At 37.5% G+C, this 26,549-nt stretch overlaps 1 protein-coding gene across 2 annotated transcripts in view; it reads right to left on the bottom strand.

Annotated features, from left to right (window-relative positions):
- LOC114658415 (cadherin-4-like) overlaps positions 1–26,549 on the bottom strand; it is a 2,147,065-nt gene that overhangs the window by 1,167,541 nt on the left and 952,975 nt on the right. The gene's annotated exons all lie outside the window — the stretch shown is intronic.

A 26,549-nucleotide genomic window follows, 5' to 3' on the forward strand; every position in this document is an offset into this window, starting at 1 on the left:
CAAGGATAACAGGGTTCAACTTGATTTTCTATCTTCTGCTTGCATTTCCAAGGTTTGTGGATGGTAAACAGAAGCCACAGGGGATGAACAAACCAGTGTGTTTCTTCATGCTGGTCCCAACCCCGAATAAATCGGGAGGGTTATGTCAGGAAGGACTTCTGGTGTAAAATTTTGACAAATCAATATGTGGAAAACAATACAAATTTCCATACCGGATCGGTCGAGCCCCGGGTTAACAATGACTGCCACCAGTACTGTTAGCCAACAGGGTGCTGGTGGAAATTGGGCTACTGTTGGCCGAAGAAGAAGGAGAAGAAGAGGGGGGGAGACGTGTCCGGAGGGAGAAGGAGAGGAGGAAAGTAAAGAGAGTGGAACTGAGGGTAGGAACTTTGAATGTTGGCCGTATGACTGGTAAGGGGAGAGAGTTAGCAGATATCATGGAGAGAAGGAAGGTTGATATATTGTGCGTGCAAGAGACTAAATGGAAAGGGAGTAAGGCCAGGTGGATTGGAGGTGGATTCAAATTGTTCTTTCATGGTGTGGATTGGAGGAGAAATGGGGTAGGAGTTATTCTGAAGGAACAGTATGTCAAGAATGTTCTGGAGGTGAAAAGAGTGTCAGACAGAGTAATGATTATGAAGCTGGAAATTGGAGGTGTGATGATGAATGTTGTTAGTGCATATGCACCGCAAGTTGGGTGTGCAATGGGTGAGAAAGAAGATTTTTGGAGTGAGTTGAATGAAGTGATGAACAGTGTACCCAAGGGACAGAAAGTGGTGATTAGAGCGGATTTTAATGGGCATGTTGATGAAGGGAACAGTGGAGACAAGGAGGTGATGGGTAGGTATGGTGTCAAGGAGAGGAATGAAGAAGGTCAGAGGATAGTGGATTTTGCCAAAAGGATGGACATGGCTGTGGTGAATACATATTTTTAGAAGAGGGATGAACATAGGGTTACGTACAAGAGTGGAGGAAGATGCACACAGGTAGATTACATCCTATGCAGAAAAGTTGATCTGAAGGAGATTGAAGACTGCAAAGTGGTGGCAGGGGAAAGTGTAGTTAAGTAGCATAGGATGGTGGTCTGTAGGATGACGTTGGAGACCAAGAAGAGGAAGAGAGTGAGGGAAGGATCAAATGGTGGAAGTTGAAAAAGGAAGACTGTAAGGTTGAGTTTAGGGAGGAGGTAAGACAGACACTGGGTGGCAGTGAAGAGTTACCAGACAGCTGGGAAACTACAGCAGATGTAGTAAGGGTGACAGCAAGAAGGGTGCTTGGCATGACATCTGGAAAGAGGAAGGAGGAAAAGGAAACTTGGTGGTGGAATGAGGAAATACAGGAGAGTATACAGAGGAAGAGGATGCCAAAGAAAAAGTGGGATAGTCAGAGAGATGCAGAAAGTAGACAAGAGTACAAGGAGATAAGGCGCAAGGTGAAGAGAGAGGTGACGAAGGCTAAAGAAAAGGCGTATGATGAGTTGTATGAGAGGTTGGCCACTAAGGACGGAGAAAAGGACCTGTACCGATTGGCTAGACAGAGGGACCTAGCTGGGAAAGATGTGCAGCAAGTTAGGGTGACAAAGGATAAAGATGGAAACGTACTCACAAGCGAGGAGAGTGTGTTGAGAAGATGAAAAGAGTACTTTGAGAGGCTGATGAATGAAGAGAACGAGAGAGAGAAGAGGTTGGATGATGTGGAGATAGTGAATCAGAAAGTGCAAAGGATTAGCAAGGAGGAAGTAAGGACAGTTATGATGAGGATTAAAAATGGAAAGGCCATTGGTTCAAATGACATACCTATGGAAGCATGGAGGTGTTTAGGAGAGACGTCAGTGGAGTTTTTAACCAGATTGTTTAATGGAATCTTGGAAAGTGAGAGGACGCCTGAGGAGTAGAGAAGAAATGTACTGGTGCTGATATTTAAGAATAAGGGGGATGTGCTGGACTGCAGTAACTATAGGGGAATAAAATTGATGAGCCACAGAATGAAGTTATGGGAAAGAGTAGTGGAAGCTAGGTTAAGAAAGAAGATGATGATTAGTGAGCAGCAGTATGGTTTCGTGCCAAGAAAGAGCACCATAGATGCAATGTTTGCTCTGAGGATGTTGATGGAGAGGTATAGAGAAAGCCAGAAGGAGTTGCATTACGTCTTAGTGGACCTGGAGAAAGCATATGACAGGGTGCCTCGAGAGGAGCTGTGGTATTGTATGAGGAAGTTGGGAGTGGCAGAGAAGTATGTAAGAGTTGTACAGGATATGTACGAGGGAAATGTGACCGTGGTGAGGTCTGCAGTAGGAGTGACAGATGCATTCAAGGTGGAGGTGGGATTACATCAGGGATCGGTTCTTTCTTATTTGCAATGGTGATGGACAGGTTGACAGATGAGATTAGACAGGAATCCCCGTGGATTATGATGTTTGCTGATGACATTGTGATCTGTAATGATAGTAGGGAGCAGGTTGAGGAGACCTTAGACAGGTGGAGATATGCTCTAGAGAGGAGAGGAATGAAGGTCAGTAGGAACAAGACAGAATGCATGTGTGTAAATGAGAGGGAGGTCAGTGGAATGGTGAGGATGCAGCGAGTAGAGTTGGCAAAGGTGGATGAGTTTAAATACTTGGGATCAACAGTACAGAGTAATGGGGATTGTGGAAGAGAGGTGAAAAAGAGAGTGCAGGCAGGGTGGAATGGGTGGAGAAGAGTGACAGGAGTAATTTGTGACAGATGGTTATCAGCAAGAGTGAAAGGGAAGGTCTGTAGGACGGTAGTGAGACCAGCTATGTTATATGGGTTGGAGACGGTGGCACTGACCAGAAAGCAGGAGACAGAGCTGGAGGTAGCAGAGTTAAAGTTGCTTAGATTTGCATTGGGTGTGATGAGGATGGACAGGATTAGAAATGAGTACATTAGAGGGTCAGCTCAAGTTGGACGGTTGGGAGACAAAGTCAGAGAGGCGAGATTGCGTTGGTTTGGACATGTGCAGAGGAGAGATGCTGGGTATATTGGGAGAAGGATGCTAAGGATAGAGCTGCCTGGGAAGAGGAAAAGAGGAAGGCCTAAGTGAAGGTTTATGGATGTGGTGAGAGAGGACATGCAGGTGATGGGTGTAACAGAAGAAGATGCAGAGGACAGAAAGATATGGAAGAAGATGGTCCGCTGTGGCAACCCCTAACGGGAGCAGCCGAAAGAAGAAAAAGTGGGTGGTAAATAGAAGGGTTCATATAAGGTTCTCCTGTTGTAAGCATAAGCTTCAATCTCTGGATTGTTCTCCCCCATATTTCTATGGTTCTGTTCTATATTTTCTAATTCTCTAACTTCAGTTCTCTACTTTATGTAATCAAAGTGATTTAAACATATTGACCATATACTGTAAGTGTTCTGCACAGCCTGGTGTTGTTCTGTTCTTTTGCACTCACTGATCTCAGGCTGACATCTTAGTTTTGTACAATCTCAAACAGGGTAAATCAGATACAACAAACTGAAGCTTGGCCTGTGACCCATTAACTTTCTGTACTGACTTTGAAGGTAGCCGGTGAAAGCCTTTTTGGAAGAAAAGACCAGAAGAAAGGATGGAGTTCAAAAAGCTCTGCAGAGGACAAAGCTGGAAGACGGAAATATGTCTTCAAAACACTAACCAAAAATCAGATTCAAAAAGAAATAAGAAACGAGTCAAGTACCCAAGGAAATACAAAGATGTCACACAAAAAGTAGTTTTTCTCCAATCTTGGATATCAAGGAATGGCTCAGGTGACCTTTATTCAAGCGTGCCGGTGAAGTCATTGCTACACCATTCAAAATGGGATTGATTCAACAAAAATAACAAAATAGCATCACCCATTACCAAAACAAAATGTCAAGACTGGCGTTAAAAAATTATAAACTTTTAAACTAATACCAGAAATGGATTCCCTGTGTATCAAAAACTCAAAAATATGTATAACATCATTTAAAAACACACAAAGAACCTAGAAACAACTGCAGAAAAATGTTGACAACTTCAGCTGGGCCATCTGGAATATGAAGTATTTCTTTTACATTAAACTGGAAGAATCCTAACTCTCCTCTGATAAGTCAGTGGGAAACCATTGTTTTATATTATTTAAAATTGGAAAAAATCAAATTCTCAGTTAGAGGATCTGTACAGATTTTTTTTAAAACCTGACAGGATCTAGTCAATATTATTTTAGAATAAGAGAAATAACTATTACCGCATTTAATTCCCTTCTCCATTTTTTATTTACCTATATACAGGTATATTTCTTTCTTTCTTTTGTTTATTGTTGCCTTATTAAAAAGCCCTAAGCAATTCTCCTTTGGCTAAGCTCTCCTTCTCAGGGGTGGGGTTTGATTTGTCTTCAATATTTTTTTTGTTATAAATTGATCTATTTGTATGGAATGATTACAATAAAATTAATAAATAAATAAAAATTTCACTGATTAATAACCCTCTCTGCTACTTAACTGATCAGATCAATATCCTAGAAGTTTCTTTGACTTGATGCTATACTCTGATTAAAAAGTGTTCCTTTAATGTTTTGGACCAGTATACTTTTATACATAATATTTTTATTAGTGTATGATAAGGGATTGTGGAGTGAGGACAAGGTTAGGTTGACACAAGGTTCCTGAAAGCAGAAGGGGCTTTGCCCCACACCAGATAGCTCTGATTAGATCCCAACCTGTATATGTTATAACTGTATCTAATAAGAAGATACACAATGACAGTAAAAGAGATTAGGAATGGGAGTCATTTTACGGGGACGCTGTTTGAGGTCATACTCTACAGTATGTCAGGAATTCAGGCACAAGCAGACAGAAATGGAAGATGGAACTGCTTTGTCTGCTGTGCCTCTGTCTCAAGCATTGCCATTGTGTGATGTCAGGTACTGCATGTTTCCTCACCTAATTATTAATGTTCTTTGCTGATATTTACTCAGCAGCTTAATAGTACTCAGTTGATGTTTAACAAAGGTTTATAACAACAAGGGTCATCTGTGTGTATTAAACAGGTTTTTGTCATAGGTTTATACTAGTGTTATACTTATGAAATTGGTATTCAAAAATGCAACATTCTTCACATGAGGATTTCAAGTCATTCACTGTACTGAAAAGGAATTCAGTTTTCAAATTTCTATGCTTTCCAATTTTAGCCACTCAGTAAAGGAAACACTCAAAGGCATTCATGTGGCATTTTTAATATAGTGAGAAGTTAAAAAAGGCCTAAATGAAATACAGTATATGACAAAGGTGTTTCTAAATAAATGCCTAGAGTACACACAAGGAGCAAAGCTTACAGACAAAAATGGAAAAGGCAACCTCTTTCCATTAGCCATTCTAATTACTGTAGTATGAAATACTCAGAAAATCAAGCAGATCTTATTGGCTGACACATTTAACTGGCAGTTCACTTCTGGATGACACCACAATAGCTCAACACCTTTGTCTCTCTTTTGTGAATCAGCACACCTTGTTCATCCAGCAGATGCAACAGGCCTGATGAGCCATTGATTTTTTCCCTCCATGTTCATACCTTTCCGTCAACATCCGTCACCTAAGGAAAACATTACCTTTCCCTTTCCCTTTGCACTCGATGGCAACAATCACTCAGAGAGCCACCGTCTGCGCCACTTAAACCAGCCTGTCATTTAATGCAGGACGCAGCGGTTAATAAGCTGTCTGGGGTGACATATAAGAGGCTGTGATTTTAAATCCCTGTCACAAAAAATAAAGGCACAGTTGCTTTGATCATTTTGCTCATTTATAGAGGACACCAACAGCTCAGAATGGGTTTAGAGTGGCAGGCCTTGAAGAAACCTGAAGAGGATGCCATTGGATCATCCTAATGCCTCAAAGCAATGGATCTTGTGTGATTTCTCTTTGGTTTACATACAGAAATAAAACATACAGAAATTATTGCAAGACATTATTAAAACATTTCTACATGATTTGCTTGTTCTGTACAGGCAAGATAAAAGTCACAACATTGCTTATAAGGCGACAGAAGAAATACTGAACAGAATTATATAAGCCCATACTTAATAGCATACCCTCATCTTGGCATGTGGGTGGTCATTTTTTTGGTTGTAATTGTTGAAAAGTTGATTTTAACTCTAAATAATTTATTCCACCTCATCGCACAGATGATTGAAAGATAATGGTAGTTGGGGCTAATCCATCACACACACACACACACACACACATCCATCCAAAGGGGAAATTTTGAAATGCCAGCTAGCACATACTGTAGATATTTGGGATATGGTTGGAAATTGGTAGTGCTTGGGATACATAACATAAACACAACAGGCATGTGCAAACTTTGCACAGACAGTAACTGGGCAAAAATTCAAGATCAAACCCCAGGATTTGTGAGGCTACAGTGTGTCGCATACTGAGATTTTTTTTTTATATATATTTTTGTATCCCTTAGTCAAATATAGAGTCACAAGGAGCTGTATTCTGTCCTTGACATGTTTAGCATAAAGATCGAGTCAACTTGTGATGGAATACCACTCCATAACAAGATATAACGGCAAGTATACATACTACTCAACATGAATCTAATGCGGAGTTGCCACTTAACCTGACATCTTTGGGACATGGGAGGAAACTCTTCTAAATATCTTAAGTGAAACAGTATTGGAAAAATAATGTTTCTTAAGGTGTACTCAATTTAATACTTCCATCTTACATTTATTCATTTAGCAGACAACTTTATCCAAAATAATTTACAAAAGAGGTCAACATAATCTAGCAAACATGAGTCTGGAGGAATGTTAGGGAGCAAGTGCCACAGGATAATGCTCATCATTTTGTCACCACAAGTGAAGAGTTGAGTTCCAAATACAATACATGCAGCTAATGTCAGGTAGATGTACATTCATCAAACAAGAGTTTTCAAACATTTCTTAAACACATTGAGGGACTCTGAATTTCTAATAGTGGTGGGCAGCTTGTTCCACCAGCCAGGAACTACACATGAAAAGAATCTGGACTGAGATTTGATTCCATTTATCAGCAGACCTGAGCAGGAGAGAAGGAGCATGTGACCTCACAAATGTTTCTATATGTAAGGGTACCGACCCACTGACTACTCTGTAGGCACACGTCAAGGATTTAAACTTAATATAAGGAACCAATGTTGTGATCTTGAAAGAGGAGTGACATGTGCCCACCTTGGCTGGTTTAACCCCACATGTGCCACTACATTTTGAATCATCTGAAGCAGCTTAGTGACACATTTCAGTACTCCTGAAGAGAGTTGTAGCAGTCTAGACATGACAAAACCAAAGCCTGGACCAGTAGTTGCACGGCATACTCCTTCAGATGCTTTTTCATTTTGCATGTGTTCTAAATAGAGCAAATCTGCAACACTGAGAGAATGTTGCATCATGGTCAGTAAAAGACAACTGGTCATTGATCACCACTCCAAGGCTGTGTATAGTCTTGGTGGGTGTTAGTAATAATGAGCCGAACTAAACAGAGATGTGGTGTAAAATAGACGGACGAGCTGGAATAATATGAAGGTCTACCTTTCTCAGGCTGAGAAAGAGCTCCGTCATCCAGGTTGCAATATTAGTGAGACATACAGAGACTGTAGCTCATAAAATGTGGTCCTCTGGAAGGAATGACAGGTACAGTTGTGTATCATTAGCATAGCACTGATAAAAGGACAGGATGACAGGGCCTAGTGAGGAGGTGTATACAGACAGAGAAGACAGGAGGATCCATCACTGATCCTTCAGGCACCCACGTGCTTGCCTGGTGCACCCTTGACATATCTCCTCTCCAGGACACATGGTAGGATCTGACCGAGAAGTAGGACTTAATCCATCTGAAGTACAGTCCCAGTGATGCCAAGATGAGAGAGAGGGTATTTGATTACTACACATATTGTCTAGTACCATCTAAGTTAGCAATTTCACAAATTAACACTTTAGTATAATCATTCCACACTGGACAAAATAAGCATATTTACTGATGCACTTGGGTACAACTGACAGGTACACTATGAACTCTGTGGATTTAAGCAGCAAAATATTGATTTTGTACTAGCTGTAATTCTATTATCATTCCTATAAAAAGTAGCTAATTGAATTCTAAGGTACATGCCGTTGTAACCTGGCCTCAATATATATATCTTTACTTAGAAAAGCTTGTACAAAGCAAAGCCCCAGAGCAACTATAATAGAAATCTGCAGAAAATCACAGTGAAGTCTAAAATGGAAGACAGGGAGTGGTTTGCTTCCATCAGCACTGCTGAGCTAACCATACACATAACAAAAGAACCCAGCATAATGAATTTTATAGATCTGCCTTATAGATCTCTTCTCCTGTTAAATCAGGTCACCAGGAAAGAAGCAATCTTTTCTGCTCGACAGAAATATAATTTCCCCAATGTATCAAGACAGGTGATTTTAATCTCTTTAGAGCAAATGTATAGCAGGCTGTGGTTAAGGGTAACAAAATAAATGTACAATTCTATGCAATTGAAGAATTTCAATAAAATTAGGATTCTTATTTGGCTCTACATAAGAATGCCTATAAAGTAAAAACTACAATTCATACTTATCTTTCTTTTTTGTATTGCTACATTCTACGGATCACTGTACACAGTGTACGTACTATTAACAATGATAAATCCTTCATTGATCAACTTTGTGATCTGTCGATGGAAGATCATAAAATGCATCATCTCCCTAGCCCAGAAAATTACTGGAGTTGACCTGCCATATATCATTTACATTAAAAATTGTTCAACCAAAGCTCTCAGAATTTTAAACAATCCCATGAATCTCAGTCATTTGCATTTTCTGTCCTGACAAATATTTATTGAAATGTCTCCTATGTGTGTTGTCTGAATGATTCCTGTCTACTGCTCAGCTGATATTGTTATGGCTGTCATTGCTGTCATCTTTATGACAGACACTATGAGAAAACGTGAGCAAACAAAAATTGCAATACAAGTGAAATTGAAGTTGATCACAAATCAGGCATATTTATGAGCTGTTACTAAGTGACTCTATATCTCAGAGAGCTCTTGTGTTTTAAAAAAGATATACAAAAATGCAATTTAAACTTCAATTCTTATAGTTTCATTTCACAGCCAGTCCATTTTAATGTGCCTTTGCAGCTCATCTTTATATGTTCTTTTCACAGAGGCATTCCAGAATGACTCCATGATGCGTTTTTCTCAGTCTTTTCATTGGGGACAAACACATATTGGGGTAAACACTTTTACACAATGAATCAAGCCAAATTAAACAATACTTCATAGTGGGAAAAAAAACAGACTACCATAAAAAAAAAATCGCAAAATACAAAAAAATGTAAACTAATTTTATAATATTATAAATGTTACTGCATCATTGAGAGAAATTTCTGGCAAAATATAAATATCCAAACACAGTGAATATGGCACACTACAGATTTTTGCTTTATCAGAATTCAGATTTCTTCTTTGGGTACCAACCATTCTTCTTCCCTTGACCATGCCAAACGAAGTAAATCAAAATTTAGAAAACAGTAAAAAGAAGAGGCAGAAGACCTGTGAGCAAAATTTCAATTAGCAACTGAAAGCAATCAAAGCAGTTATCACCAGCCTTAACAATTCCCTTCCTAAGCTCCAAAATAGATCTGAAGTGTTTCATTCACCTGCTAATTAGTGCGTAAATATTCTAATTAGGAAACAACTCCAGATGAATGGGATTAGTAATAAGGACAACTCAGGCTGAAGCAGACAAGAGACACTTAAAGCTCTCGTGTCTTATTTAAGATCCTCCTGACACCAAGAATCATGTTGAAATTTTGAATTTACATTACACTGCCTAATTAGACAAGTTTGCAATTAAGTTCCTAAGATTTCATTTTTTAATTCTTTTTCCAACCAAACATAATATTCTGGCCTCCATTACTACAGATGACAAAACGATAGTTAACGGATAAATGTTATCTGCTGGAAAGATCAATCACAGAACCCTTCTGGGGCATACTCCTTATATTTCAGAATATTACACTTAAAACGCAATAACTGCATATGAGTACTTATTTCAGAATTTAGAATGCAAAAAAGGTATAAAAATGAACTTTCATGAATTTTTCAATTAATAATTTGCATCAGTCACACAGTTTTGTTAATAATTGATATTTCATGTTCAATTGTATTATTATTATTATTATTATTATTATTATTATTATTATTGACTTGTTCTTACTTGAACATCTAATTGAAAATGGAGCCATTAATTTACAAGTATAAGTACAATTTTCTTCAAAAAAAATGAATCAAGGGAAAATAAATTAATTTTTGAAGCTAAAATATTTCATGACCTTTGAATTAGATGAAGTGGGTGTATTTATGTAAAACAGATTATTCCTTAATAATAACAGTAGCTAAGAAAAACTCTTCTCCTTGCTATATATGTTATATGATCCAGCCTCTCACGATCTTAAACTTGGATTAAGTGATTTTGGATCTCATTAAACATTTAACATTTAACATGACACGGATAGTCATCAGACAGATTTCTTTCACTGACCAAAACCAATAGGACGAAACAGTTTTAGTTTAGAATATATACAAGCTATTTTCAAAATGATTATCAGTTCACGTGCATATGTGTTGCTTTACTTCAAGTTCATGTAAGTGACAAAAATGACCATGTGACATGGTATCACTTACATTCTCAGGCAATGATGGTGAAGATTTATATATGTAAGCAACACAATAAACTAATTTATATGAATACATACTAGTAAATTAAATATATAATGTACTACTTGACAGTATGCTTGATCTCGACACCTGCATATTGAATGAATAAATTATGACTGAACGAATCAGTGAATGATCACTTATACTGGGTTTTAGCGAGGCAATTTCTTGCCTGATGTAACAGACTGTTGTTCTCTTGTACCAGTTTGTCTCTTATATGAGACACACATTTTAGTGTCAGAAATATTGCACAAAATAAATTATAAATGCTTTATACAGTATATGTACCTAATTTGCAACCACTGCGTTTTTTCCTTTGAGCTGAATACAAATTCGTAGTTGGCTGAATGCTTTCAGGACCGCATACCTCACTGCACAAGCAAACAAAACGTCCAGAACTCTTTCTGTTGACATTAATATATATATATATATATATATATATATATATATATATATATATATATATATATATATATATATATATTCTTAGCTTTCAGAGAATTAGCCTGGAGGTGCCCTGTTTCATAATGCACACCAGTGACATACTTTGGTGAGACTTCATATTATTCTAAATTTGGCAGGCTGGTAGGGTTCAAAATGAACAGTTTCTGAAGCCAGACTTTTGCTTCCCCCACTCTTTTCCAACTTTAGTGCTGAGTGCCTCACATTTTAACTGGGACACAGTTAGTCAAGATAATGCAAGGTGAAATTCTTAAATATCACCTTTTTAAAAACATTTTGACAATGCGAACTTGACTGAATTATAAATCATTGCAGTTATTTCAGCAGTTTGTGGAAAATTATGCTTTTCAAGCTAGATAATGAGGGTAAATAAATCCCCCTTGCATATATTTTGATTGATTTTCAGTATATGTACTATGTTCTTCTATTGTGGGTTAACTTTAATCAATAAGACTTAAGTCCTTTTTAATTTATGCATTTTTCTTATACAGAAGAATGCACTCTATGATTATACTGAAGCTGCAACTTTTGCCTCAGCAGTAATTCTCCTGCTCTAGTAACAGCACAAGACAGCAAAATGGTAAGATGTCTCTAGCAGGAGCTCTGTTACCCTGCATCTCTGGGGAAGTCACTTGAACATCCCAACCCAGATGTTACCTGGCTGTTTAAATCAAGACAGTACATGCAAATGCTACAAGTAAGATTTCCTGACTGTTCTCTTCTAAAACTCTTCTACAGGGTAACTATAATGTGATAACAACAAGTAGAAGTAGAAATTCAGGGAATCTATCCAAATTTGAAATTCTGCATAATAATGCATAAATAACCTTTACATAAGCTTTCTTTATTATTGCACTTTTTCCAATAAAATTTCATTATATAAATTACCATCTAAGTATAGTATGCAACAAATGACTATTATCTCTACCTTTAAAACCTGCATATATCCAAATGTATTATGGGTAATTAATAGCTTAATACTGTAGAAATGAACAAACTAACATTCGTATTGTGTAGACCGGCACTGTGTGCTTCATAGCCACCTCACACCATTCACAGCCAGCTTAATTCCAAACTGGAGCAATTTGTATGAAGTAATGAAGTTTTCCTTGGTACACAAAGGGGTATTATAATAACCTAGTTATTAAAAGAAACCTGGCTTCAAAATTACCATGTATAATCTTATTCTAGTTAGGGAAACTGGGATATTGGTGTCTGAGAAACTGGGTTAACATGCTTGTACATTTCTAGTTATGTGGCCATGTAAACCCTTAGCTGCACTGCAGTTTAGGATTTCAGAGTCTGCAAATGTCTGTTGCACTCTGTCAGCTGGTATTTGTGTTAGCTTTGCCTTGTAGAAAATGGTGGACGTATCCACAAAGATAAATTTCCAGAGGCAAATGCTCAGGTGATTGCATTATTCGTTCTCCTGGTTGAAATAATCTGTCTCAGTATTTCGGAAATCACTAAATGTGTGTTGATAAGCTGAATGTACAGTGCTAAACTTAGCAGGACAATCTCAAGAAGCAGGAGGAACAGGCCCCATGCTTGGTTTTGGACTCATGGAAGCCATTGAAGATTTTTAAATCTTTTTTTTTTGTATATTTTTAGGACATTAGAGCATTTTGCCAAAGAAAAACTCCACAAGTGGACTTGAGTGTATAAACAGGGATTTTAACAAACCAGGTACTCAGCTTATTCAAGTTTTTTGTTTGTATGTAAACTCACTCACTATCTAAAGACTAAGAAGCAAACATAAATTGGCCCATCATGTGCGTTTCCTACATTGAAATGGAGTCATATCCTTACACTATATGCACTTCAGATGAGTTATGGATCCCTGATCCCTTTGACATTGTTCTGGATAAGTAGGTTTAGAAAAAGAATGGTATTGGAAGCTATGTTATGAGATTCAGTACCTACTCCTTTTACATTATTAACCTGTGTTTCTTTTGATAAACAGTAACTGTCCATCTGCATGTTCTGCTCTGGTAATGTTACTTATCAGGTCACACTTAAACTAATTATCCAAGCACTTCACCATTTCAAGTTTAAGCCAGAGTCGTAGGAAGCAATAGGCCATACCAGTAAAAGAAAGTGCAAGGTAGGTATCTGGAACTTACAAAGGAAACAGAACTTAATACGTAATATATTCTTTTCTTTGCTTTGTTTTTTATAGGCAGCTTAAGAAATGAATCGAAGAATCTTAAGAAATAAAAAATAAATACTCTACTAGGGGGCTTACCTCCTGCTCGCTTAGCTCACCAACCCCCCTTGTCTGCGCTACTCGCCAGCCACTTAACATCTCTGCTGCTCGTGTTGTGAAGAGGGGGGCTGAACGCACCCAAGGAGACACGGTTGCTCCTCCGAAACCCCCTCTTAAACGGTGATAAAATGGGAAACAAATACAGTTTTTTTTTACCTCCTCTTTGCTCAATCAGCTGCTGGCTTGCTGCTGTGCCATGTGATCTGCATCTCGCACGGTGCTGCGAACATTTAAAAGCCTGTACAGCAGCTGTCTTTGTCATCTACTCTTTGTTTTTTATTTCTGGTCCCGGGCATGGTTAAATCTGTTGGCACAAAGTCTCGTACCGCGGGACGTGAGTTCTTGATATTTTAGTTTATAATTTAAAAATGGAATAAGAATCTGAAAATCTAACAACATTACATTAAAGTTTGATAAATTCTGAAAACAATGATACCAAACATATATACAGTATGTAGGTTTTAAAATAAGCCCGATTTAAAACTTGACAAAAAACGTCACATAAAAACGTCTCATAAAATTGGCTTAGGATTTTATATATATATAGAGTGGATATACATATATTCCAGAAGATATAAAAAAATATTGTTTATATACATTTAAATATTAAACAAAATATTGCTACACACTAGGCACATATTGTTTTTAAGATCAGCTTTATTTATATTTTGTGAGAGTCACTGCATTCTTTTTCATTGTATTTAAAATGCTCTATACTACTACGTGAAAGTATGTAGAAAGTATAAGAATTTTTAATCGACTTCACAACATAACAAGACAAATCTGCAGGCCATTGGGAAACTCACATGGAGACAGGAGGAATATATAAGCTCCACAGAAGGTTCCGTAATGCTCCAAAACCAGTAGTAATGCCACAGTATATGCTATACCTTTCTGAAGTCTATACTCTCTCCAGTTAAACATTAAGTATTATTTTTCCACACAAACATGATAGTAAAGGTTTCAAGTATAATGATGTTGTTCTTCATGGACGTTTGGGTGCTGGTGATCTACAACACATACTGGCAATTAAACTGTCGGAACATGTCTTAAAGAGCAGAAATTCCATTTCTATCTCAGGAAATCGCCAGACACAAATTGACTTTATTTCACCCCAAGAGTGTGTGTGTCAGAAGCATAGACCATCAACTTGCCATCCATGAAGGATTCTTTCAAGTTGAAAAATCTGCTGAAAATCTGATTTGCTGTCCTCGAATCTAACAGTAAACAGAAAGAAGCAGGAGAGGAAATTGTGAATCTTACTTGTTATGAATACCTTGAGGAATTTGATTTACCAGTTGCATTGAAATTAATGATCACCATCAGCACTAGTACGCCATCATGAGCACAAGATACACATTGAAAAGTCTCAGCATAGGATCCAAGGAGTAAACTTGTCTGTGGTTTGAAAAGATTAGCACACATTTTCTCAGGGGAGAAGCATCTTCGAAAACAAACAGTAGCAGTAATTGCAGGCTTCTGATATCTTGATTGCTTGTTATTTGATTTTAGATTCTCTTGCATACATTGGGGTTTCTAAGATGATAATGCACCAACGTATAATGTCTATAATTTTTCTGATGGTTTTACATCTGATTATCATAATTACAGTGGCAGTTAATAGCTTTATTCTGAGGTAGTTTGGGGAAAAGTCAGGTTGTTCTTTGACTACAAGTCATTCAGAGGTAAAAAAGGAGCGCTATTCTAAATATTTTATTTACCAACTTTCACAACCTTGTTTTGTAACTCATTGATGTTACTCATAAATCTGTTACAATTAAGAAAACAAAGGTTAATTTCCAGATTAATGTTAAGCACAAGATAAACAGTATATAGGCATCACCTCATTTTTTTTTCCTCTTTGTTTGCAAGAAATAGTAGTAGGGTGTTGTACCGTGTTAGCCGTAATGAATGCAATGAGAAGTTAAGCAAAATGTCACCTTTTATTGGCTGACTAAACAGATTACAATATGCAAGCTTTTGAGGCAACTCTCGCCTCTTCTACTAGGGTTGCCTGAAGAAGGGGCCTGAGTTGCCACGAAAGCTTGCATATTGTAATCTGTTTAGTCAGCCAATGAAAGGTGTCATTTTGCTTGACTTCTCTTTGTAACACATATTATAGATTCACAGTAAACGTGTGCTTGTCTGGCTCATCATTGTAATAAAGCCTTTAAAAGATGCAATAATTAGCAAAACACAATTTGTAGTATTAGAAATACAAATGTTTTTCCTGAAGGAGATGTCTGTGACCCATTGTCTATTATCCATCTAATCACCGCAGCACACGGTGATAACAGAAGCATAAAGATGGTGGTAGGCTCGTTAGACAAATTGCCATTACACAAAATACTGCCTTCTTGTCATTATGATCATCAGCAAGTCATTTTTAGGAGGAGGAAAAATGTAGTCAAATGTTATGGAGCTGAATGAACAAAACTGTTGTCTTCAGTAAATGATTATCTCCTAATTTAAGGAACATTTGTCTAATGGTAGCAATTCTGATTTTATATTGCTCATTAATTTGTGAGGACAGTTCGGTGAAGTCATGCTTTCCTGGCTGGTTTTCAGACTCTGAGACGCTGAAATGTGTGAGGTCCTGAGACATCCATCAAAGAGCTTGTTATAACTCTGCTCTGATGGCTAAAATGACAAAAAAAGTGCAGGGCCATAGCAGTGTTGTATAAAGAGATTTGTGCTGGATCACTCACATTTACACATCTATTGCAGCAAAGTTGGCAGAGTCTTTAAAAGTCACCACAGGTTTAGTGTATGGCACAGGTTAAAAAAGTATGTTCTATTTGAAATTGGTGCAAAGAAATACTAATAAATAAAAATGTGACCGTGATGAATCAGCAGGATTTTGCTTGGTTTTTAAAACGCTTTTTGGTATGAAAGCTTATGAACTGAACTGGTAAAAGACCAAGGTGGGGTTAACTATGACAGAGCATTTAAGAAATAGAAAAGGGTGTTCTAAAACAGACTGCATTATAATATAAAATGCAAAGTTTACAAGAAAGATCAAAATTTAGATTACATTAAGATGATCAAAAAGAAAATGTAATGAACCGATATAAGAATTGAACCAAAATATACAAATATGTGATTAAAATGACTTAGATCAAGGCTAACATGAAAATGAAGAAAGGCTTCAACAATGCGACCAAAGTAAAAAAGTGAGTAAAATACTCAGCATTACAAAGAAAAGGGAGCTGCTCATTTGGTGTAGTAACAGCTAAGCTGTCCATGCAGAAGATATTTTTTTTAAACGTCAGCAAGATTTCTATGGCAAGAACACAACTCTTCAGTTTGTTCCAGATTTCCATGACCCTTTTTCTGAAAAAGGCATTCTGAATTCTGGCTTAAAGGCATTTTGTCTTAATTTCTTTCATGTTCCCCAGTATATGATTCACCATTTATCTGAAAGAGTTCTGCTAGATAAACTTGAACACTGTGTTTGAAAATTTTGAATCTCTATGCTAGTCATCCAGCTTGAGCTGACCCTCTAATGTACTCATTTCTAATCCTATCCATCCTCATCACACCCAGCACAAATCACCGTCTCCAACCCATATAACATAGATGGTCTCACTAATGTCCTGTAGACCTTCTCTTTCACTCTTGATGATACCCGTCTGTTACAAAATAGGCAAGTTTGTGTTGGTTTGGACATGTGCAGAGGAGAGATGCTGAGTATATTGGGAGAAGGATGCTAAGGATAGAGCTGCCAGGGAAGAGGAAAAGAGGAAGGCCTAAGAGAAGGTTTATGAATGTGGTGAATAGGACATGCAGGTGAAGGTTGTGACGGAGCAAGATGCAGAGAATAGGAAGATATGGAAAAAGATGATTCACTGTGGCGACCCGTAACGGAAGCAGCCGAAAGGAGAAGAAGAAGACAGAATAAGACCAAAAGATAGAATAAGATCAATGTGTATAACGTGTTTTCTCATGCGGTTATATGAATGGAGGTTTCAGGAACATGATCACAATTTCAGAATGTGATCAGGTGATGTCATAACATAACAAAAGTAGGCAAATACAATATTTAACCAGCATTAAACTGAATCTAGCAAGATATGCTAGAATGATGAATGACTGAGAATAAAACAGGATTATAACAAGAATACTCACAAATGTCATCAGAATAGAACGGGTGGTCAGAAAATCAAGAGCACACCATATGAGAAGGATTTAGGAATCATTGTGGATTCTAAGCTATCGCCTTCCAGAAAGTGTTCAGAAGCCATTAAGAAGGCAAACAGAATGTTGGGTTGTATAGCACGATGTGTACAGTACAAGTCCAAGGAGTTTATGCTCAAGCTTTGTAATGCACTGGTGAGACTTCATCTGGAGTACTCTGTGCAGTTTGGGTCCCCAGGTTACAAAAAAGATATAGCAGCACTAGAAAAGGTCCACAGAAGAGTAACTAGACTGATTCCAGAGCTACAGGGGATGAATTAAGAGGAAAGATTCAAAGAGCTCGGTGGCGCAGTGGGTAGCGCAGCTGCCTCGCAGTTGGGAGAGCTGGGGACCTGGGTTCGCTTCCCAGGTCCTCCCTGCGTGGAGTTTGCATGTTCTCCCCGTGTCTACGTGGGTTTCCTCCAGGCGCTCCGGTTTCCTCCCACAGTCCAAAGACATGCAGGTTAGGTGGATTGGCGATTCTAAAGTGGGCTTGGTGTGTGGGTGTGTTTGTGTGTGTCCTGCGGTGGGTTGGCACCCTGCCCGGGACTGGTTCCTGCCTTGTGCCCTGTGTTGGCTGGGATTGGCTCCAGCAGACCCCCGTGACCCTGTGTTAGGATTCAGCGGGTTGGAAAATGGATGGATGGATGGATTCAAAGAGCTGAGCCTTTACAGTTTAAGTGAAAGAAGATAAAGAGGTGACATGATTGAAGTGTTTAAAATAATGACGGGAATTGGTGCAGTGGATCGAGACTGCTATTTTAAAATGTGTTCATCAAGACCATGGGGACACAGTAGGAAACTTGTTAAGTGTAAATTTCACACAAACATTAGGAAGTTTTTCTTTACACAAAGAACGACAGACACTTAGAATAAGCTACCAAGTAGTGTGGTAGACAGTAAGACTTTAGGGACTTTCAAAACTAGACTTAATGTTTTTATAGAGGAATTAAGTGGATAGGACTGGCGAGCTTTGTTGGGCTGAATGGCCTGTTCTTGTCTAGAGTGTTCTAATGTTCTAATAACATAAATTCAACTTGACATAAAAACTGCCATTTTCTCCCATCATCATAAAATGGATTAAGAATTGGTTTAGTAATTGTGAGAGAGCAACTTATAATGGTTGTAGTTGAGAATGCTCAAAGTTGTGTGACTGTGTGTCTATAGCAGATAAGAGTGCAAGAAAAAGTTGGCCTGAATTAATGTGCATAGAGGTTACTTTAATTCAAGATCTTCTAAGGAGTCTGTCTGCAGTAAGTGGGGAGCTTGATTACCGAAGATCTACGTCCACTATACTGACAATTCACCAGTCAAAAAACAGTACTCGATAGAGCCCATCCTCTCCCAGATCTAATGGATGAATATGACAGTTTTTATTTCAAAGTGTATTTTATGTTGAGTTCGGTGTTAACAGAATAAATAAATAAATAAATGAAGGACAGAATATAATAATACATAAAGAAATAACTGCGGTGGGTTGGCACCCTGCCCGGGATTGTTTCCTGCCTTGTGCCCTGTGTTGGCTGGGATTGGCTCCAGCAGACCCCCGTGACCCTGTGTTCGGATTCAGCGGGTTGGAAAATGGATGGATGGATGGATAGATAAAGAAATAAGCAACAAAATATATTTATTTTGTGGCATGCTTAATTATTTAGGCTCATAAATCATGTTGTTATTCTTTACTAATTATCACATTTTACAATGTATTTATTTGTATATTTATTTATTTTATTTTTGTCCAAAGTAATCCTCTGTACACAAGATTATATGGTGCAAGACAAATGACAGATAGATATGTTTGGTAGGCAAGTTATTTCAATTAGCAGCATTCTCTAAGAGGTTTTATATAGTACCCTACTGACATTAATTAGGAAAACGTTCTGGGACGATAAGCACAAAAGCCTAAAACTAGCTGATTTTGGTTCATTCAGTGATCATTTAATGTTGCGTAACACCAAATTCAATTAATTCTAGCCACAAGTATCCATATAATATAGTATTGTAATCATACTTGCTTTCTAAAATTTTTACAACAAATTGTGTTATACAAGATGAAGTTTCACAAAATACTTAATATTGATACTTAGAATAGTTTCTTAAAGTAGAAGGATTCTTTTGGCGGTTAAGGTGCACCTTATTTTATGACTTGTGTCTGAAATTTAGATTGAAGATCAAATAATATCTTTTAATAATTATATGTAATGCATGGTCTAGAGATGAGTTTGATGAGTTTCAAAATGAAAGACTTGACAGAACAGGTATCACATATAAATTAAAAGACTTGCAAAGATAAATACTGTTGATCTGAAAGTTATTAAAAATGTAAGAGGCATACAGGATACAACGTACATATAAAAAGGGAAAAGGAAGAATCACATAATGACATGAGACTCCTGGATATGTCTAAAGTGTGTTATAGTGAATGTACAGTAAAAAAGTATCCGAATTTGAATAAAACACAAAAACTCCATAGAGTTTGTCAAGTATAAATAAACTGCCCTCATTCCAATTAATAGGCTTAAAACATGGTTGGAGTGTTCATTTAACAGTTTAAGCAAAATAAAAGTCAAACTGAATTTATTAAAGGAGCTTTTTTGACCTTTTATAACACGTAACAGTGTCTTTTTAAATTTTAGTAAGCTATCATTATATTCAAGCATAATTAAATTGCTAACAAGTTCATCTTTAGTCATTATACACCTTCAGAGGCTAAGAGCATTTTTTCGGAGATATTTGTTGTATGGTATTTTTAAGTCCACTGAACATTAATTAATTCAGTGAGAGGTCAGCCTCTTGCAAACTTTGCAAAATGTGTGCAGCACAGGCTCAGAATAACATTGGGGCTTTACAAAAACAAGTCATCCAGTTAAATAAAGGTAAAAAGTATAACCAGGCAAGTTCATTTGTAACATTTAAAAAATTACTGGTATAGAATAAAAAACTATGTTCAAAATGCAACATTAGGGAAAAAAAATAAAAAAATTTTATTTCTATGAGATGCCTTTCTGTGTGTTTATCCTAACTAAAAGAAATCTGTAATCACCTTAGTCAAAGATGAGAGGGTATCCCCTTTCTTGCATATTCCTAATGCTTTTGATCAAAGATTATTTCAAGTCTATTTCAGATCTGATTACCTAGCAGGATTGAAACATTTCTGCCAGGCAGGTGATCAAATATAAAAAAGCACTTTTCTAGGGTTTCCATCAGCTGGATATTGATATTTTCTTGAGGCGATGTTCGTGCTACAAATGATTTCTTTCAGCCTGCTGTAGGCACACAATCATACAAGAAAACACTACATAAAATTAAGAAAATAATGCAGCTAATATTCCAGCCCCAACAGTCGGTACACTCTTAAACTAACTGATCACTCTTCATCCATGACATTAAAGACTATCCTTCCATGTTAAAGGTGTACTGAACACTAAAAGGGATTAGTAAATAAAGATTAACCATATTATCTCAGTCAATCATTCAATCAAGTCACAGTTTATTTAATGGCTACTGCATATTAGTTGCTTTTTCATCAAGCTTTATTATGTAATTTACAATAGAATATGGACAATTGTATTTTATACTTTAAGGATTTGGACCATATGAGACAGATTTATTATAGCTTTGCAAAGCTGCTACCAATAAAAATAATCATGTACATTACTAAAACAACAAGAGCAAATTAAGCTCTCATGTTAACAGATTACGACTGTACCTTAACTTTTTTTCCTGATAGCCCTTATGTGCTAACTGCTCACTTTACTGTGCACAAAGTTGTTTTGGCCCGTGACCACAAACTTGTAAATCACAGTCAGGTGACGCAGTGAGGTTAACCGCAGATGCCAATATGTCATATAACTTCAGCCCTTTTTTTGGTAAAATGAACCCTGGGTACACAGTACAGATTGTCAGATATTTGGATCTTTTCTGCAGCAACCAGGTCCTGATATTTGAAATTTGCACGTTTTAACATTAGTTTTCTGGCATTCATTCATGTTGTTTTTGTGTTTTTGTTATTGTTTAATGTATTTTAAGCATTTGTAATATTGAGAATTGTGGTTATTTTGTGTACATTATGTTTTAATGTAGGTCTGCAGTCAGATACGCATACTAACCACAAGGCATCAGGTGAATGAAAAAAATGCTTGCAGGCCTGTTTTACGGCTGAAGTAAACATAGGCTGGGTGTTTGAGACACATTTTTGTTTTGAAGCGCACACTTCATCCCACAAAACGAAACTGCTCCTTAAATCCATGTCAATAAACTTAGCTAGGAAAAAGTATACTTTATGTTGTACAACTAACACTGACTCTACCTTTGAGTATTACACTTAAATTAACTAATATCACTTCCATCTTCGTCTACCTTTTTCACATCCAATTCAATTCAATTTATTTTTGTATAGTGCTTTTAAGTGAGTACAGGCTCAGAACACTTGCACCAGTCTTCGGGTATAACCAAGCCATGCATCATTTACACACAGGAATACACCAATTAGGTTGAACACACAGTCAAACTGCTTCAATCTGATCAACGTTACATTGTGACAGTATAGGTTTGTTAACATTATAACTGAGATATGACAAGTTGAGTGACTTAAGCATTTTACTGGTGTGTACAATCACTGCAAGCATTAGCTGATAAATACAGTTCACAAGCTAATTAGGGCTCCAGACATATTGCCACTCATGGACCCTTTCTTGGCATGCCTTCATATTTTAAGGGCATGCCAAACTTTGGCAGTCGTATCAGTTTCAGTTTTTCTTTAAAGGCAACATATATTCTGTTCAATAAAAACTGATAGAGTGGAAAATTCAAAATCTGTGTTCGGCATAACTCTACAGTGCAATTTCTACACAGAAGATTAATCTATGGATAATCATTATTTTACAAAACAGTGCAATACTTTTTAAGAAATAAAAAACAAATTTATATATTTATTTCAATAGTACACTGCAAGAGATGGCAGCCAGCACCATTACCCGGCTGGGATGCCTCCGTAATGGAAGGGCAGGGGGAGATGGCTTATTATACATGCTATCTCCCCTGAGATGATATTTGGCAGCCCCCCCGGGTTTCAACAGTGCCTCGGATTCTTACATGGCTATATGGGGCTTGGTATTTATCGGCTCAGCCCAGCTGGGTTCTGGGGGTGCTGCCAGGAGGTGCTGCAGTAGCTACAGAGTGCTATTTTGTCGTGCTACCACCACACTTGGGAGGACTTCAGGATCTTGCTAACGAGTCACCTGGAGTACTCCCAAGTACAGCATAAGAGGAGCTGCATGCCTTCATTCCAGGGCCAAAGTTGGGAGGAGGAGGAGGAGGAGGAGGACAACGCTTGCCAGGAGGAGTGAAGGTGGAAGGAGATGGAGAGAAAGACACACAGACAGTTATTTGTGCTTGCTGTGTGATATTATGCTTGCTGTGTGATATTGTGGACTGTGTACTGTGCTGCAGAAGTGGGGAGCAAGGGAAAAGCGTTTCGTCACTGAAATAAAATGTATGCTGTGTAACACTTGTGCTAGTGTCTGGTATGTTCAGGTGTTTAGGGCGGCTGGAGCGCCCTGGTGGTCACAACACTTTCATATCATCTTTAGTTTAACAGGGTAATAATTATTGTTATTCTAAGTAGCTTAAAACAAGAATGCATTCTTAAGAAACTTTTTTATGTGGCAGATACCACTACCTTTACTAATATAATTAATAGTCTGTTATGGTGTATAAAATCTGTACATTTTGGTTTCCATTATATTTTGTTCGAGACAAGACAACAGATCAACTAAGACAGATCAAAGCAGGTTTTGTCACACCTCACTTTCAAACAGCTGTTTCCTACATTGAAAGGAAGACATTCTGGGGCTCAATTATTTTACAACCCGGGACAGGATGCTCTGCTGACACCCCAGGCTATTGATTACTTTATGGATGGACATCTGGGATTTATGGCCTGGGAAAGGGAAACAGGCAATATCAAAGAACTTTATTATCTGGGAAAGAGTTTGAGCAAAATTCATCAATCACATTGACAGCCAGCCAATCAGGTTCATGTGTTGTGTAACCAAGGCATGATATTTCATAATAAATATGCCTTGGTCTGGAAGAGAAGCAGAGGGAGAAGAAGGAGAAGAAGGAAGAAGAAGGAGCAGGAGGGAGGAGAAGAAGAAGAGGAACAGACGAAGACGACATTGGTCGTCAGAAAGGCACCATGAACATCCATTGCTAAATCAAACGCCTCCCTGGGACATTCATCCTTGTCATTTCAACTTTTTCGTAAGCTTTTCCTAAAGACTATATATATATTCAGACTTTCCTATCAGTACTTATTTTCTATTCTTTGTTCCAGTGGTATTATTATTATTCTTGTAATAAATACCATGCTGCTTTTAACATTCTATGCTTTGTTTTAATGTCTAGAGTGATTGAAGTAATAAGGTAGATTTCTAAGAGCACCTGGCGTAGCTGGAGATTTTGCCATTAGCTCTGTGCTGCGGGGTTTTAAGGCTGAGAGTGAGGCGCCACTCAATAGTTAGGGGGCAGTATGATAAGAAGGTATTCTTGGCTGATAAATAGCCTATAGTCAAGGATACTGAGTCTTTGTATGTTTTAATATTTTCTTGGAGACCAAAAGTAACATTTAGGTCTGAGGTCTATTTAAAACATCATACGTTGTCCGTGCCGATAAATAAATAAGTCTCTTGATGTGCTGAGAGAGTGACAAGTTGTGTTATACTTAAAGTATTTGTGTGGTTTTTAAGTGCTAAATGTTAGCCAACTGTGTGTGAGTCATTTGTAGGGCACTGTTGTGGTTAGGGTCTGAGTGTGTGTGAATCTATGTATGTGTGTATTATCATTTTAAAGTGCAACAGTAGACCAACCCGATAACGAACCTGACGAGAACATTTACCCTTGAGAAAACAGGTAAAGGGTAAGTAGAGGGAAATACTACGATAATACATAGTCTTACTTTAATAACTATTCTAATACAGACTGAACTGTAAACAGAAATGTCAACAGTTCTAAGGCAAATATAGGGCAACATAGTAGCCCCTGAAAAACTAAACAATCTGCATGGCTGTAATATCATGGAAAAAATTGCCCTCTGGGATAATAAAGTCTACCTAACCTAATCTAAAACTCAAAAGGTGAGGAAACTCAAAAGAGAAGTATAGCAAGTCTGAGCACATATGGAAAAAAAAGCTTGTCACACAATTGCAAGTAGGAGGACGTTGTATAGACCAAGCAAAGGTAATTCCACGCCAAGCCAGGGGGTGGCGGGGTGCACTAAATCTTCTCCTGCTGTCTCTACAGACCAGCCGCGGGAAAACCTGTTTGACTCAGAGCCGATGACATCACTTCCGGCACCCAGCACGATGTCACTTCCGGCACCCAGCATGACATCACTTCCGGTTCAGATGCCCAGAAGAATGTCACTTACAGTTCCAGCACCCAGAAGAACATCAGTTCCGGCGCACAGACTAACGTCAGAAGAATGTCACTTCCAGTTCCCCTACGGCACTTCCGGTTCCTGCACATCACTTCCGGTCTAATCCTTTAAAGCCGCCATCTTTGCAAACCCTCAGCAGTTCTGTTTTGGACTCAGTCTTTTGAATATCTCTGTTCCTTTCAAAGCCTTTTGCAGCCAGGGATATTATACAGGTGGCTGCCCCAAACCATTTTAAGTGTGCTGAGTCTGATCTTTTTACAAGCTAAATTAACAATCTTCTACAAAATACTGAAGGCTTACATTATTAAATACAACAATTTTAAATCAATTTGAATGATGGTCCTATTTATCTAAAATTTTAAATGATTGTATAAAAAATTGGGGAAAATTATTCTCAACTAGTGATGGCTTATAATAGTACATAAATGGTTTTGGATAAAATAATTAATGACATACAGAATTATTGACACAAATGATAATTTTTTGTTCTAGTGCATCTGAGTGCACCATTCAATAGCAGTGCCTTGAGTTGATTTCACTCATAAATAACAGGAAGAAAATTCTTCATGAAGTGATGAGATTCCAATTATGTGTAGTATGTCATAGGGTCTGCTTAGAGCCCTTTTTGGACTCAGTATGCTCCCATTAGGCTCAGTCATACTGAAACATAACGTAAATGATAACAGCAATGATAACAATACTCAGATCATTTATTGATAGTACTAGATGACCCTGAAGCTTTAAAATCTCTGATCCAATGACTTACTAGTATCACAGAATGGATGAGTAATAATTCCTTAAACAAAACAAAGCAAAAAAACTAGAACACATTACAGCAGACTTAGCACCATTACTCTGGCTGTCTGTGTCCTTTACTGATTTTAAGATACTCATAAATGTTGCTAAGGGTCTGAACAATTCAACACTTTGATTTTAGAGTGTCTCTCCCAAAAATAGCAATCTTAGATATTTTAAGAATGGTTTACTTAATATTCCAAGGGTGAAGTGTAAAAGAAATGGTGAGGCTACATTTTGTTTGTATGCATCAGACATGTGGACAACCTCAAGAGTGTATATATGCCAGGCCAGCAGAACTTCAAAAAAAAATTGATAATAATAAAAATCTGTCTAGTTAATTTGGCTTTTTCATTGATTTCTTTCTTTTTTTCATTCTTTAACAATGTGTATGTGAATGTGTGTTGGGGGTGTAGACTGGCTGTTATTGTTAATACTGTTGTTTTATAGACTAGTCACTAATTACTACTTTTGCAGTTTTCTGTTTCTGGTATTCTGTGGTGCCACCACTGTCATCTGAACAAAGCCATTTGAACCATATTTGATGCTGGGAAGAAGGAAGAAATCTACTCAAGGCTATTCTCATATTGCTGTAACCAATAACAATCAACATATTTTTGTTTCTTAAAATGCTTAACAAGGATGGACAGTCTTTTGGTCTTGGAATACTGAACCCCTAGAGGTTCCTTTTTTTCAGCC

Source organism: Erpetoichthys calabaricus, chromosome 10 (assembly GCF_900747795.2).
Source record: "Erpetoichthys calabaricus chromosome 10, fErpCal1.3, whole genome shotgun sequence".
Classification (NCBI taxonomy): Eukaryota; Metazoa; Chordata; class Cladistia; order Polypteriformes; family Polypteridae; genus Erpetoichthys; species Erpetoichthys calabaricus.